Source organism: Labrus mixtus, chromosome 8 (genome assembly GCF_963584025.1).
Source record: "Labrus mixtus chromosome 8, fLabMix1.1, whole genome shotgun sequence".
Lineage (NCBI taxonomy): Eukaryota > Metazoa > Chordata > Actinopteri > Labriformes > Labridae > Labrus > Labrus mixtus.
Window position 1 is genome coordinate 7,209,159 of NC_083619.1, and position 16,208 is coordinate 7,225,366.

The window sequence follows — 16,208 nt, forward strand, 5'->3', positions numbered from 1 at the left end:
TTTGGGCGTTGCACTCTTCTAGTTGTGTAAACCAAATAATGACAAAACACACATGACTAACATGTTAGTTTCAATACAGGATTAGGTGTGGACTTGTTTCTCACAGTCTGGTATTCATGCTCAATCATGGTTTAAATAATATCCAGCCATGCATGTGGGTTCAAAGGCTTCATGTTATATTTGTCAGTTGGATAAACTTGCTCTTCACATGCTATCATTTTCTCAAGCTGTAAAAACCTCTGTGGGAAATAACATAGCTCTGCCTATCTAGTAAGGGTGTGGGAATTATGAGAGGAGCAAAGGATGAAGAAAGATGGTGTTTTACTAAGTTTACTGGTCCAAGTGGGGAGGGGGTTTGAAGGGATGGATGGTGAGACCGCTGGTGATAAACAGGCTGTTAGCCATAAATGACTTCTGGCAAAGACTGCCTTTTACTGCTTACAGTCTTTAGAAGCCACTGGAGAGCAACATTTGTCCTCTCCAGATATGTTTGTATGTTCTTGGTTGACTACATCCCCTGTTCATCTGTTTCTAGTGAGTCCGACAGTAACTGTTAATAGTAAGTTACACCAAGGCTTCCCATTGGCTTACTTCAGTGGTATAAAGCTGGAAAAGGAACCAATTTCCATTAACTTGCAATTAAAATATCTAAAGCTTGGCGAAGTAACATCATGATGCAGGGTTGTACATTTTCAAGCTTTGTCAAGTGTGTCCTCAAGAGGAGAAGAAAACAACTTCTAAAATGTTTGAAGGCTTATTCTCATTATTGGTGGTGAAATCGACCCGGTGTCAAACTCTTCAAATTGTGGTGTGTTTTATGCACCAATTTCAGATGGAGAAATTCATTATTTAGTGTTTTTTCCTTTATTGAATTATTATTATGGTAAGATTTAAACATATTTTTTAAATCCCTGAGAATGAAAAGGAAATGTGCTTGATTGGGAACAACCCCTCCAAATGTGCCCTCCCCTCTATATTTATGCCTTACTGATAGGTTACATAACTTACCACATTGCCATCAATTACCATAACAACCCAAGAAGGGTTTACAGCCCATCAACTGAGACAGGGTCTGTTTATGCGAGCTTCAGATATCGACAACACTGATACTATACCCTACCACATGGCCTCTAATCACCTTACACACACAACCCAACTGTGAGACTCGATGTACAGCAAGAGGTAGCACATCAGCAGTCTTATCAAGTGGGCACCTCCCTTCACCAGTGTTTCGTCAAGTAAGGCCCATACAACTCTGTCCACGCACTGCCCGTCCAAGCAGAGCTTTTAGCAAAATAGGACTGTTCATAATATATTTTTACATTTGCCAACATGAAATGACCATGGAAATATACTTTTAAAAAATCATGGACATGTATGTGTGAAGTCTTAATGAAATGTCGCACGGTTTCCTTGATCAGGACCCCTGTGATAAAGGAACAGTTTCTGTTGAGCTCTCTTTCTGCTTTAGATAGTTAGGGGCATCTGTCACTCTAGGGGTTTTATTAAATTGTAATTATTTCAAGTTTCACGATCATTATGTAATGGTATTTTATTTTTTTCCCAGAGTACATGGAAAGAGAGTCAGAGAGATGAACATGAATCAGAAACTGGCTCATGTCATGTTATGAAGCCTGATATAAGTCTGTTTAAGTCTCAGTATTGTGAAGCTGTGAAGATGAAGCAATATAAAGAAATGACAAACTCCACTTTATGTGAACAGCATCAACACACCCACTTGCTTTTTTTGAACTGTGCAGATTATTGACTGTACATGAAGATGGATGTATATAAAGTGCCACCATCTCCTCCTGTTGTACAAAAATGGAGCCAAAATACCGTTGTGATGGACGCTGACATATTGCACATTTGCACTTTTGGAGCCAGAGTCTGGGCAGTAGGAATTGGCTGCAGAAGCCAGTGGCCGTTTTCCTTTTTGACAATCTACAATCTTATTTTTTAAAGTTATTTTTGGGCCTTTTGCCTTTATTGGATAGGACAGATGAAGAGAGACAGAATATGTTGGGAGGAGAGAGTGGGGATGACATGCTGCAAGGCCGAGGTCGGTTTAGAACCCATGGCTTCTGCGTCGAGGACTATAGCCTCTACATGGGGCATGTGACATAACTGCTAGGCTATCCAGCACTACCAACACGATACATCATATCTCTTTGCTCATTCTCTCCTGTAAAGGCATCATTTGTGCTCTCTAATGAAAAATATCGTCCTGCTCTCTTGTAACAGTCAAACCTGTCACTCAATTTGAACCCTTCTGTGGAAAATGTAAGCAAAAGCTGTTCCTGCAGTGTGTTGTAATCGACTTCGTGTGACACCTCCCCCGAAAACAAGCGTTTAAACGTGTACCAAAATATAAATCAAACTTGTCGCTGATTGCTTGATGTGCTTTTAAAGGTCACATAGAGATGTCAATATTAATTTCCACCTGGATCATGACCACCAAAAACTCGTCACATGAAGCTTTATATAAATATGAAAATGTTTGAAAACAAAATGTAAATGCCATAAAGAATATGCTTTGTTCACAGCATTGTTTAAAACAAATTCAATAATTTCACTGTAAACTTGTCATATTTGTTCTTGTTTACTTTTGTATTTTGTTTATTTCAGTGTTTAGATTTAATTTCCTGTTTTATTTTGTCTCTTTCTTCTTGTTTCCCTTGTGTGTATTTTTTTATTGTATAATTTCCAAGTTTATGCTTTATTGTTTCCTGTTTTATTTTCTAATTTCTTCTTGTGTTTCTCTATTTCCTCTATTGTTACTGTTACATTCTTGAGTTCTCTGAGTGTCTTTAGTGTTTCCTGTTTTATTTTGTAGTTCTTGTTCCCAGTGTTTCTTATCTTGTCTCACTTCCTTTGTCAGGTTTCCCTCCATGTCGATTGCCCTGATTGTCTTCACCTGTGTCATTAGTCTCACCTGTGTCTGATTACCCCTTGTCTTTAGTCTCAGTGTACCTTCCCTGTGTTGTCACTTCATTAGTCTACCTATATCTTATGTCCCTGTGTTTTCCTTGTGGCTCCTAGTTGTTTCTCTTTTGGATTTTGATTTTGACTTTGTTTTGGACTTGAAAGAAGTAAGCTTATGTTTTGCATTTTGTGTTTTGAAGTTGCCCTGTAAACTGCACTGGAGAACAAATACAGACAAAGGTCAGTATCTAAATGTTATCTCTGCATGGTAGTGTTTTAAGTTCTATTAAGCATTATTTTAGCTAAAGATATTGTGAATGCATGTGTAAGTAGGGAATGTTACAGACAAGTCACTACATTCAGCTGTGGGTCCTCTCCTCGCTCTTTGTGTCTGACTTAATAAATAAATTGGACTTACGTGAGAAGTTACATCATGTTCTTGATGGTTTACATAACAATCGTCAATTGCAAACGCTTATCTATCTTGTCTGTGAAATAACCATTGTTGTAGTTTGAAAGGTTGAATCATAACAGAAATACACAATCTGGTAAGCAACAGGCACAAACCAATGGTAATCTAATCCCTGAATTTAGCCAGGTCACAAACTCATGATCTGATACACATACCTACCCTTTCCTGGTAATAGACCAGTTGTCCAGCCAAAAAACTTCCTGAACATGGTTTTTATTTGGCACAAATTGTTATGATCTTAGAAGGTTTTTTTAAGTGGACCCAAAAGCAAGACCGGAAAACAGGGTGGTGGGTAAAAGGGGTATTTATTATATGAGGCTTGAAAGAGAGGCTGGGTGGTGAGGCGCTGGAGCTCGTTGGTTGGAGGCACTGGGGGAAAAAAGAAGACAAGGGATAATAAATCACAAGTAATCCAAAGCACAAAAAAGTCTTAATGATACTGAAAAGCCGATCCACCACGGTGTAGGCGGAAATAATCTGGCAGTTTGGGAGAGGTGAACCAGGGTTTAAATGCTGCAGCCGGTGATTACAGATAACGATCAGGTGAGTGATTGCAGAGAGCTCCAGCAGCCCATAAGCCACGCCCAGCCTCAGTATACTGAACATTTCAGTATGGATACTAACTTTCGGGTTTTACGCAGTATGGATCGGATGCGTGCTTTTAGGAAATGACTTGTATTTTACCACCCACAATGCTGTGCGAAATTACAAGTAAATCGTCACGTCCGCCTCCAAATCAAAACAAACGAGCGTGGATTAATTGAATACATCCTTCAGTCCCGACTGAAATCACTACTTTTAATTAACAACAGAAAATAAACAAATGTCTGCATTATTATAAAACCTTTCCCCCTCTATTTAAATAATGATTTCACTATTTAAATGTGTCTTTATTGGTTTATTTTACTTTATATTCTGTGTATTGCTGTCTTTCATTTGTACTTTCCTGTACTGTATCTTATTTAGTTATTTAATCTGCCTTTTGCGGTCGGTTCGGGTAACGTAAATGACGTCACTTCCTTACTGAATGACTCAGAAGAAGTAGGAACAAACATCTGCCTACTGTGTGTGCCTGCTGAATAGTAGGTACTAAACAGTATACAGCACGGATAGTAAGTACTGACTACTGCCTACTGAAAGATTGAGTAGGTACTTGGAAATTCGGATACATCCAAGCACCAAACCAAAAGCAGACCAGGAAATAAAACAAAAATGTCCAATGACCACACAAATGTTGGAGTTGCCCAGTGTGATGATTGCCAATAACTGGATGATTGAGATGCTACAAAGATCCTCAATTCACAAGCCATTGTCTCTGTCTGATTGTTCAAGAGCAGTTGCTCTTCTTCACCATCTGCTCTGTTTGCTGAAAGTTATGTTACACAATCTGTATGTTTCCTGGTACATACTACTTGCATAAAAAAAATCCAGATTGGCTGTCTATGAAACACGAGATGACTGATACAACACTTTCAGAGAGATGGTGACAAATGGAAGAAAAAAAACCCTCCCGCCTCTTAAACCTCCGACAGTTTCAGGGAAGTATACCCACGCAAGATTCAAGCTCTTGGCCATGTTTCGTTGCAGGAAATGAGAGTCTTCAGACAATCTTCAGATACTGTGAAAGATCTTCTAGAGGTTTTGGAGACAGCGGTGAAAGACTTTTCCAGATCCTTAACCCCTGTGAATTAATACTGCATAAAATTGATATTTTATTATGATTGAAAAAACCAATCCTTTGAAGAAACAGCCTCCAATCAGCATCCTACTTCCATGGCAACAGGAATAAAATGATGGAACTGTGGCTTGCATGTGCAATGTATTGCATGAAATATTTATGTGATAACAATGTTCAATGTTGTGATTCAAAGTGCAAAAAATAATAAACATGAAGTAATGCATATTTGCTAGAATTCACAAATGGATGTTTATTTGCTGTTCTTCATGTTTTACACAACACCTGTTTTTGCAACAAGTTGCTCCTGAATCCAAAACCCTGCTCAGACTGCCAGATAAGGGTCAATGCTATCTACGCCCCTTTGACGTCTTGCCACCATTGGAGGCAGTTGTGTGTGTGTGTGTGTCCTGTTGTGTGTTTACACGTAATGCAATGTGAATTCACAAACTAGGACACCAAAAGTATGCCGTTGCAGAATCAATATGAAAGTACATAATGAGCGCAGAGCTTAGTTATGGCACTGTTGTGGAATCACAGTCTGAAAATAAGTTCCATAAAAGTCCAGAAAGATTTAAGCATTGTTTTTCAAATTAATCTTATTTATTGCTAAAAATGTAGACATAACCAAGGCGCAGATGGCCTAGCGGTTAGGTACCCCCACACGTACGGTGGCTATAGTCTTCCAAGCAGATGACCTTGGTTCAAAACTGGCCCTTTTCCTGTATGTCATTACCCCCCCCCCCCCCCCCCCCCTCTCTCTCTCTCTCTCTCCAGTGTCCTACACTATATCAAGTGTTGAGCAACTTACTGAAAAGTAGTAACTAGTTACAGTTAGTTCCTATTATGAAAAAGTAACTGAGCTACTAATGGTAAATGGACTTGAGCTTATACAGCGCTTTCTAGTCTTCTGACTCAAAGCGCTTTTACACCGTATGTCACACCTACCCACTCACACACTGGCAGAGGTTGCTATGTAGTGAAACCATCAGAAGTAACTAATCCCATTCATACACCCCTGACGAAGCAATTCGGGGTTAAGTGTGTTGCCCAAGGACACATTGGACATGTAGATGCAGGAGCTGGGGATCGAACCCTGGACCTTCCGGTCGACTCTAACCACTGAGCCACAGTGGAGAATATATGAAGCATATCATCAACACCATACCGGTCTATCAGTCTATAGTCCAGTTTACAGATCGTGGATCTGGCGGTGATTTAACATCACGCCTTGTCTGTGTGAATGGAGTGTGTCCTTCTTGATCTGTACCTGTGTCTCCGCTGTTTGCAGCACCAAGCTCTCTCTGACAGCTAGTTTAGTAGCAGCGTGTTGTTTTTTAACTCGGTGCTTAGTGATGACATTCGTTCTCCCAGGATGCTCCTGTGCTGATGTTAGGGTAGCCAATCGATGTCAGTAAACCCTTCATCTTGTGTTGTTGCTGGCTGTTTTTTCACGTACAGTAACAAGTGCTTTTAAATATCAGTTGTTGTAACAGCGTTGAATCTGAAAAGTAACTAAATATAGCCTACTAGTTACAACAAATGGTAATGCTACAGTAACACCTTACTTCACAAAACTGCCTTTCAAAATAAAGGGTATAAAAAACCATTGAATATAATTAATTTAGACATTTCCAATGTTTTTTTTCCGAATGCCCATATGACGATAAAGAAGAAATTGTGATTAATTAATTGCGCCAATCTTACACACAATACAGTATCTTACAGGATAGAAACATTTGACATGTGACAAAAGGCTGTAATTAAATGTCTTTATTCTATAACAATGTTGTCTTATGTTAAAATGAATGTAAATAGTCTAGAGTACCACTAGTTGCTTATGATATAATTATTTATTTATAAAGCCATGTTTATTTCAGTGTTTCTGCTGTAATAGGTAGGTCTATAACTTAAGAGTACTTTACCTCGTATATATTTATAATGTACCTGGCTGTCTTTTTTTCTTTTCTTTTACCCGTGTTGCCTTTTTTTTTGATTGCTCTATTTTGTGCGCAACGCAACCATATCAACATTTTGAACGCCACCCTGAGTGTTTAAACCCCTCACCTCAGTCAGCCTCTGACCATCACCGCGCCTGCATGTGTCTCCTCCTCTACCTTATCCGCCCCCCCGCTCTCTCTCTCCCTCCCTCCCTCCCTCCTCCTCCTCCTCCTCCGCACTCCCAGCACAGCAGCCCCCCAACCTGCTCGCTCCTGAAACAAGGTAAAGCCTGCATCTGCATGCAAAAAAAAAACAAAAAACACCTGAGTGCATTCTGTCCGGGATCCATCCCTCTGCTGCATCTGTCATCATTCACACATTTTTTTTTATCTGTTGTGTTACATGAGGAGCCTTCATTTATAACACACTGCAGTCCAGGCTACCACACCTGTCTGGAGCATCGCATCCACTATCACCTCTGCGTTCATTGGGGCTGTGAGATTCGTAGCATTGTCTATGCACAGAATATCGAATACAATCACATCTAATGGCATTATATACAAATGCAAACACTCAAACCACCAGCAAAACAACACAATACTCCCTCTCTCTGTGGGGACCGTTGCAGCACGCATCTCATAACAAAAGACTGAGCCACACACACACACGCATGCATTCATTCATTCACTGAACATGTGCACCAAACCAGGAACAACAAAACGCTTTATGACGAGGATGGGCGGGCAAGCACACAGTCGTAGTATCCTTATCAGTACCACGTTGCGCGCATGTCCGCGGTGATGAAGTTTGCTTTTTTTAAGACACCTTCTCTAAAGCTTTAATTAAGAATTGAAAAACGCAAAATGACTCGGGAGGGATTCTTGATTGCTTTCGCATAAGTAGGCAGTAATTGAGCACATCTTAATGGCAGACCAGCAGATGAACTCAGCAGGAAGCAGGCGGTATTTAAGCGCCATGTGTGTGTGACAGGTTGTGTGTGTGTGTGTGTGCGCGCAGAATGGGAGCCCTCATGTCAGCGACCAGACCACCACCCCGCCTTTTAAGGAGTTAGAAAGGAGGGGCTTACAGCAGTAGTAGTAGTTTTCAGAGCCGAAAACGAGGAGGGACGAAAGAAAGGTGATGCAAATGTTATTTAGGATCTATTAGCTGAAATAAACACACACACACACACAAATAGAGCACACTGAATGAAGGAGAGGAATGCGCACCTACACGGTAAGACAGCGGCTCTTTAAGAGGGAGTCAGAGCATGAGGTGTTTCTATCCTTCTTGTCTTCTCAATGGATGATTTTTTTCTTTGCTCAACGCAGACTGGCTGAATGGTGACTTATTTCTCCAAAAGTGCTCCTGTGTTTCATGTTTAGGCTGTAAAATGTGCCAGAATAAGCGTCAACCATCTGCTAAAGAACAACTTCACCACGTGTCCGTGAAGTAGACACTTGATTGTAAGGTGCTACCTGTCAGAGTTATTCACACTTGAGACGCAGACTGTAAAAGCTGTAATGCCAGTAGGATGAAACACGTGGCACGGGTTGGGGGTCTCCCGTCCCCACCCCCCCACGTTGATGTGACTCCAGTCAAGGAGGAAAGAGAGAGGGGTGGGGGCCGTATTTCCGTGTTCTCTAAAATGCTGCCTTTCAAAGTAGTTTACTTCTGTAGGTGTGGTGCTAAGCTGTACCGTTTACTGATGGACGGTTCAGCACAGCACCTATTTTGATTTATTTTGTAGATATGTCTGGAATAGCTGGTACGGGGATTTATTGTCCAGTCAATCCAACCTAAAAGTTAAAATTATAATATATGATGGATTTATGGCCTGTGATCATTTAAAAGCAAAATCAGAATGTTAAAACTCCTGTGAGGATTTTTTAAATTAGTCATGAAACAGACTGATGCCGCTTTCTGACCTATAAAAGGAAACGAGACCACCAGCCTAAAGAGGAACTATTTCTATACAGTTATTTTGAGTTCCTGTTGGTTCTTCCATGGGGTTGGTGTCAGATTAGGTGATAACTTCAAAGCTGCTGAAACTGCCTTTTTTTTCTTTCTTAGAAAAGATTCACAGTTGGTGCTTTCACACAAAAAAATCCTGCAAATTTTCCCTGCAAACCCCCTAGTGATTTTTTTGTGTGTGCGTGAATTACGGTGAGATGTTAAAACGCAGCAGATTATGTACAGAATAACTGTTCAAGTGAGTGGGAGGGGTAGGTGATGTTTTATCATGTAGGCATGCAACTGATGCTTCTGTTTGTATGTTCCCAGTTCCTTTGTTGATATTGTGAATGTGTCGAGCTACACGTAGCATTAATATAATAAAACTATTTTTTTAATAAAGCTTTTAGGGCCTGACCAATATGGGATTTTAGGGGCTGATATGATATATTAGGAAGAGAAAAAATCTGATACCGATATAAATCTTTCTTGGATCTATGTTTCAGACTGTAGATATAGAGATACACATTTTTGCGTTGATCCCTCAAATGCAGTTATCAAACACTTATAGAAAATATAATTAATGAAGACATGATTGCCACTCAGCTGGAAAGTAACTGTGTGTACATGCACCGACACTGCTTATATTGGCCGATATTATTGGCTGGCCAATTAATCGGTCAGGCTCTAATAGCTTTGTATAGAAGACTCTCAGTGGCTTCATTGGCCACTTCCATGTTGCTCTTTTTAGGTCATGCCTTGACGCGTGAGACAACCCACCCCCCCTTGTCTGACAGGAATAGTCCCGTGCTGTGAGGGAAATTGTGTGAACAGCAAACTCAGGAAGATTTTAAGTGATAGTTTCCTTAATTGTCTAGAAATATTCAAGAGTGCATATGTTAAAAAAGCTATTGATCGAAATCATGAACCTGTTTTTCTTAAATTGAAATCACACTAAATTAAATATGTTTGGCCTTTGGACTATTGAGACCAAACCTGGGAAATTTTGTTTGGCATTTCAAGCTTCTTTTTTAGCTTCATATGAATCAACGAGTGGATAGGAAAACAATAGTTGTCCTGTATCTTCTGTATGTATTCCTGTGACATAACTATATTGGTAACCAGACTGAATATTTAAAGTAGGGTATGTCAACAGAAGTTGTGTGTGCACGAATGGCAGTAACCCCAACCCCCAACACATGCACACATGCACACTCCACCCCCCACCCACCATGTCCTTATCCACACAGGAGGACCTTTCTTTTATCCAGACCGAGAGGTTTCTGTTTGCTCACCTTATGCTGTGCTCTGAAGGTAACACACGACCTTGAGTGTGTCAAAAGGGACTCCAATCACAACCCTTTAATCATTCTTTGTGCCCCCAACAACCATAAAAGCACAGAAACTGTTGTTTATAAAAAAGGTTGTAACATGCTTATAAGCAATTTTTTTTAACCCAATGTTAGGTCAAATCAACCCAACCTATAACCCAGCACGACTAACCCAGCATTTGGGTTATGAAAATAAACCAGCATGTTTATGTGTAATATAATAAGATTATAAGGCTGTAATAAATCTGACAATCTACAAAAGACAAACTCAAAGGACTAAAATGTTATGTTTAATTTAGGGCTGGGTATTTCCCACAACCTCACGATAAGATAAGAATTGTGACACTTTAATTTTGGATAATGACCATACATAGAATTCACACAAACACTGTTTTTTATTGTTAAGAATAACAGCAAAGGCCTCATTTTAAATGAGTGATATGTAACTCTGACACTGCAGTCCAAATTCATTAGAGAGAGCTGTCCTCCCTCTCCTCCTGAGAGCCAATGCACACAGGGCTAGAAACCTTTCTGTGTTCAAAAGCATTTCTTAAAAAGTATCCAAGTTTGACCACGTTTCTGCTCGTGGAGCTTATTAGAAACACGCAGAGGCTTTTTAGCTCGGCTAGAATTAGTTGTATCAGTTCATCACTGCAACACCTGTTGGTTTGCTGTTTGTCTGGCAAACGTAGGGGCGTCCAAAACGGCTGTTGGGAGTGCCTTAAAACCCCCTACTTCTCTAATCAAAACAAAAACAGACCATTCATCACTTTCTCTACGTCTCTCAAACAATGCTTTTTTCTTGGTACCCTCAGATACTGTGTATTGTCAGAGTAATTGAGATTGTATCACTTTGAATCACCTGTTATGGAAAAGTATTAAACATTTCTTCAACAGGTGTTTTAAATAGCTTCAAAGTTTCAGTTATTGACAGTGCTGTTAAAGCTCTGTGTTACACTCAGCTGTGAAGAGATGAGGAGAGAGGAGAAGAATCAGAAAGAACAGGATGTGTCTACATATGATGCAACCACTTGGGGGCCCCAGTGCACAGATAGGCTCAGGGGTTTGGTATTTGTCGAGGAGTGCAGCAGTGCAGTATCAACATCTCAAAGATGTCCGAGACATGAAACATCAAATGGGTTTTTGTGCTGGACCTAAAATGGAGTGTAGCTGGGTGAAACACAGAGTGAAAAATGAAATCAAACGACCCATCCTGTCACACTTTTGACTACAACCTGTCTTTACTGACCTTCACAGAAGATGCTTTAACATGTCACAACAGGAAAAGCATGGGTGTAAATAATAGAAATTAAATGAATTCAGTGACTGAGTTCCATTTAGCTGCTCTAAATAGTGAAGAAGTTTCAGATTGTGTCAATTGTTGCGGTTGTTTTGGACAAAGGATTATGTCTTATTTTCTGATCCGGCCCTTGGCATGCTTGTGAAAAATCTCATGAAAAATTGAATTTCATCCTTCTGTCTTTTTTTTTTTTTTTCAAACTAAATAAAGTGTGTCAAGTGGCTAACAAGTCGAATATAGCTCTGAAGTTTGATGGAAGCTAGTTATTTGTGATTCTGCCGTTTGAAATGATATGTCCATATCAATGGGATTTTTCATGGTGGACATTTAATTATCATTTGTCATTCACAGGATATTAACAGTGCATGCTTACTTATATCTCCCTTTAAGCACGCCACATTTTAAACTGTAACATCATTTTGAGGGGTTGTTCAGGAGGACTGTAAGTACTCGTAATCACTGCCACCTTTGAAAGATAATGACCATTTTAATAGACATTATTAAGTCATTATATGGTGTCCAGTCATGTGGACTAAAAAGCTTTGTAGTTGAGTTTTATTTTATTTCCTTTTGAGCTTTAAGCAGACACCGCCTTATTTATCTTGCAAAGGGCTCAGTCATTTCCGCACTGTGCTCTATGCAAATGTCTTACTCATAATGTACTCTAGTTTGACTCAAGAAGAAACTCAGGAAGTCTTCATGCAGTTGGTGGACTGCCTCTGTTGACTGGGGTTTTATGATGTGTGTACTGGTTCTCGTGGTACTGCTGCAGCAGAAAGCATTGGGACTGCTCCTCTTAAGCTTCATGGTTGTTCAAGGAATGACGTAAATTAGTTTTTATGTTACAAATGCTCAGCTCACCTTTTAGATCAGCAGATTAAGGATATAAACACAGGAAATCAGTGTTATTAATCACCTTATAAAGATGTTATCCTGGACATGTTTGCCAACAGTTGCATAGTTTTACACCAAGCAGTAACAGAGCAACTATAACAATCATCATCATTGTCATCATCTTTATTGCCAGACTCAGGAGTCCATTAGAAAAAATATAAAAAACACAGGGTAAAAACACATACAGACAGACAAAACATCACCAATGTTATAAAAGACAACTGTACCAGTGTCGCCACAAGGCTGACTGGTATCGCACAGAACTATGACTGGGATTAGTCAACAGCATAATGATGGAATTCTGAGAATCCTTCAATCTGCAGATACATTTGTACATTAAGTTTCTCATGAGAGCCTGAAAAGTGTTAACTCCTGCATTACAAAATAACTCACTTGCACTAGTCCATCGATGGTTTTTTAAACAGTATTCTCATGGAGTCATTATATGCAACTTTAAGCTTTTTGTAAGCTTGCCTATTTAACATTGATACTGAGTATTCCTGCTGTCAACCTAAACAGTAGCATTAGTCATTGCAACACCAGGTCACAAATACAAACTATGTTAGAAATCATTTTTACAAACGATGTCCTGATGTAGCTGTAGGCTGCTAGGTCAAGCAGCTAGTTCCAAGATTTAATTTGCTAGTTCTCTAGTTTCATGTAAAACATGGACTTCTTGACATGACTTGATGGATTAGCCAACACTCACCCTTTATGACATGAAATACATTTAGGATAGCAGAAAAATCCCAAATCAGCATCAATGATCCTAGGTTTTACAAACATGCCAAAACTGCACTCCTCTGACAATCTACAGTTGCAAGAAAAAGTATGTGAACCCTTTGGAATTTCCTAGTTTTCTGCATAAATTGGTCATAAAATGTGTTCTGATCTTCATCTAAGTCTCAACAATAGACAAACACAGTCTGCTTAAACTAATAGCACACAAACAATTATATGTTTTCATGTTTTTGTTGAACACAACATGTAAACATTCACAGTGCAGGGTGGGAAAAGTATGTGAACCCTTGGATTTAATAACTGGTTGACCCTCCTTTGGCAGCAATAACCTCAACCAAACGTTTCCTGTAGTTGCAGATCAGACCTGCACAACGGTCAGGAGGAATTTTGGACCATTCCTCTTTACAAAACTTTTTCAGTTCAGCAATATTCTCGGGATGTCTGGTGTGAATCGCTCTCTTGAGGTCATGCCACAGCATGTCTATCGGGTTGAGGTCAGGACTCTGACTGGGCTTCTGTTGAATCCATTCTGTTGTTGATTTACTTCTGTGCTTTGGATCGTTGTCCTGTTGCATCACCCATCTTCTGTTGAGCTTCAATTGGTGGACAGATGGCCTTAAGTTTTCCTGCAACATGTCTTGATAAACTTGGGAATTAATTTTTCCGTCGATGATAGCAATCTGTCGAGGCCCTGATGCAGCAAAGCAGCCCCAAACCATGATGCCCCCTCCACCATACTTCACAGTTGGGATGAGGTTTTGATGTTGGTGTGCTGTGCCTTTCTTTCTCCACACATCGTGTTGTGTGTTCCTTCCAAACAACTCAACTTTGGTTTCATCTGTCCACAGGATGTGCTGTGGAACATCCAGGTGCTTTTTTCCAAACTTCAAACGTGCAGCAATGTTTTTTTAGACAGCAGTGGCTTTCCCCGTGGTGTCCTCCCATGAACTCCATTCTTGTTTAGTGTTTTACATATCGTAGATTCGTCAACAGAGATGTTAGCATGTGCCAGAGATTTGTGTAAGTCTTCAGCTGACACTCTAGGATTCTTCTTCACCTCATTGAGCATTCTGCGCTGTGCTCTTGCAGTCATCTTTACAGGACGGCCACTTTTAGGGAGAGTAGCAACAGTGCTGAACTTTCTCCATTTATAGACAATTTGTCTTACTGTGGACTGATGAAAATCAAGGCTTTTAGAGATTCTTTTGTAACCCTTTCCAGCTTTATGCAAGTCAACAATTCTTAATCGTCGGTCTTCTGAGAGCTCTTTTGTGCGAGGCATGGTTCACATCAGGCAATGCTTCTTGAGAGTAGCAAACTCAAAACTGAAGTGTGTTTTTTATAGGGCAGGGCAGCTTTAACCAACACCTCCAATCTCGTCTCATTGATTGGACTCCAGGTTGGCTGACTCCTGACTGCAGGAAATATCTGTGACAGAAAATAAAACACGAGCTTGCAAATGACTATGCCCCAGAACTGCTTCTCTTTATGAGAAATTAAATAACTGTAATTGAACCTTACAGCACCAGGTGACATATTCAGTCCAAATGTGTGTAATGTCTGATATTTGTGTGACAAATGCCACCGCCTGCTGGTGTGGAGTGTTATTGCCTCTCACGCATGACAGAATGCACAAACTAATTGGCAGATTGGTGTAAACAGTACGACTTTTTGGCCCTGCAGTGTCAGACAGAACACGATGCTGCAGCCTTTTTTTGTTCTTTGTTGTCAGTTTGTCGTGTACCAGCCTTAAAATGACCACTGACGGGATCCAGGATTATTTATGTTACGCCCCTTATGCTCTCAAATACTGGTGTGGAATTGTACTCTGACCAAAATCAGTAAACAGAATGTTTAGGATACCCAGATCATAGATATCGTACCTGTTGCACATTTATACTGTGTAGAGATGAATCCCACTAATATAAAATTCTTCTCTCACTTCCTTACATTGGCAGTGAGGTTGAACACTGCTTGGATATTTGCTTTTCTCTGTGTGATTGTGCTACAGCAGCTTCAATTATCATCACATTGTTACTTTGAAAAGGCATTTCTTCTCTTTTGGTATTGATGTTGATGTTCACACATCCAACTATCTCATGAAGTAGGTGTGTAGGACATCAAACTATCACATTGAAACGAGCATTGTCTACTGAAGATCATCGGAAATTCTTTGAGAACACACTTGAAAATGGTTCAGAGGGACCAAAACATAGTGATTCTTTTCGAATAAATTGGTGAGTAGAGTAGTGTGAGAGGAGTAGAGTAGTGTGCAGGATTTTTTATTTTCAGTGTGATCTGATTCTCTCTTGGTATAAACATAAACTGGACTGTTTGTCTTAGCAGAGGGATTCAGTTTGTTTTTACTGGTAGACTGACACACTGCTTTATTTTATATGTCTCTGCAATGGTCTCCTCCATTTCCAACATTGTGCCACAGCAGTAAATATAAGATTACCACTGAAAAATAATTTCCACTTGCCCTCTCATCTCATCCTCCTGCAGTTGAGCTCTGAACATGCTGAACAAGGACTCAACCACAGTTGTCATATTTCTGTTTCTGTTCCCATGGTGAAGGAGGGGTTCTCTATCATGACAAAATAGAGCAGGGAAAGTCCCAATCATACTACTGCAAATCGGCATCATTGATAATAGACGCAGCTGCTTTGCAAGGCCAACAACATTGTAAATATGGCCCGCAATAAAATGTTCTATTGTGATTTTTGCACTGGCAGTCATTGTGTTGTATGTCAGACATGTTTGAGAGGGGTAAAGGGACTCCTCACTGCAATAGGGGGCATGTAGAGTGCAAACCCAGAACAGCTTTTAACTGTGTGCCTCGTGACCTTTGGTTCTTTGAAACAACAGGTCATCCCCTAAGCAGAAAAGGAGGCCCTAACAAAGAAATGCTAAAGGTGCTTAATGTGTTACTCTGTAGCATTCTCCCGTTTATGATTCGCAAACATCAGGCTAATA

The 16,208-nt window shown here is 40.0% G+C and overlaps 1 protein-coding gene across 1 annotated transcript in view; it reads left to right on the forward strand.

The window, feature by feature from the left end:
* The first annotated feature begins 8,155 nt into the window (after positions 1-8,155).
* Positions 8,156-16,208, forward strand: part of slc6a9 (solute carrier family 6 member 9) — an 88,194-nt gene continuing 80,141 nt past the window's right edge. Inside the window, exon 1 of the mRNA XM_061043992.1 lies at positions 8,156-8,249. The gene's annotated coding sequence lies outside the window, so the exon portion shown is untranslated. The remainder of the gene's footprint in view (positions 8,250-16,208) is intronic.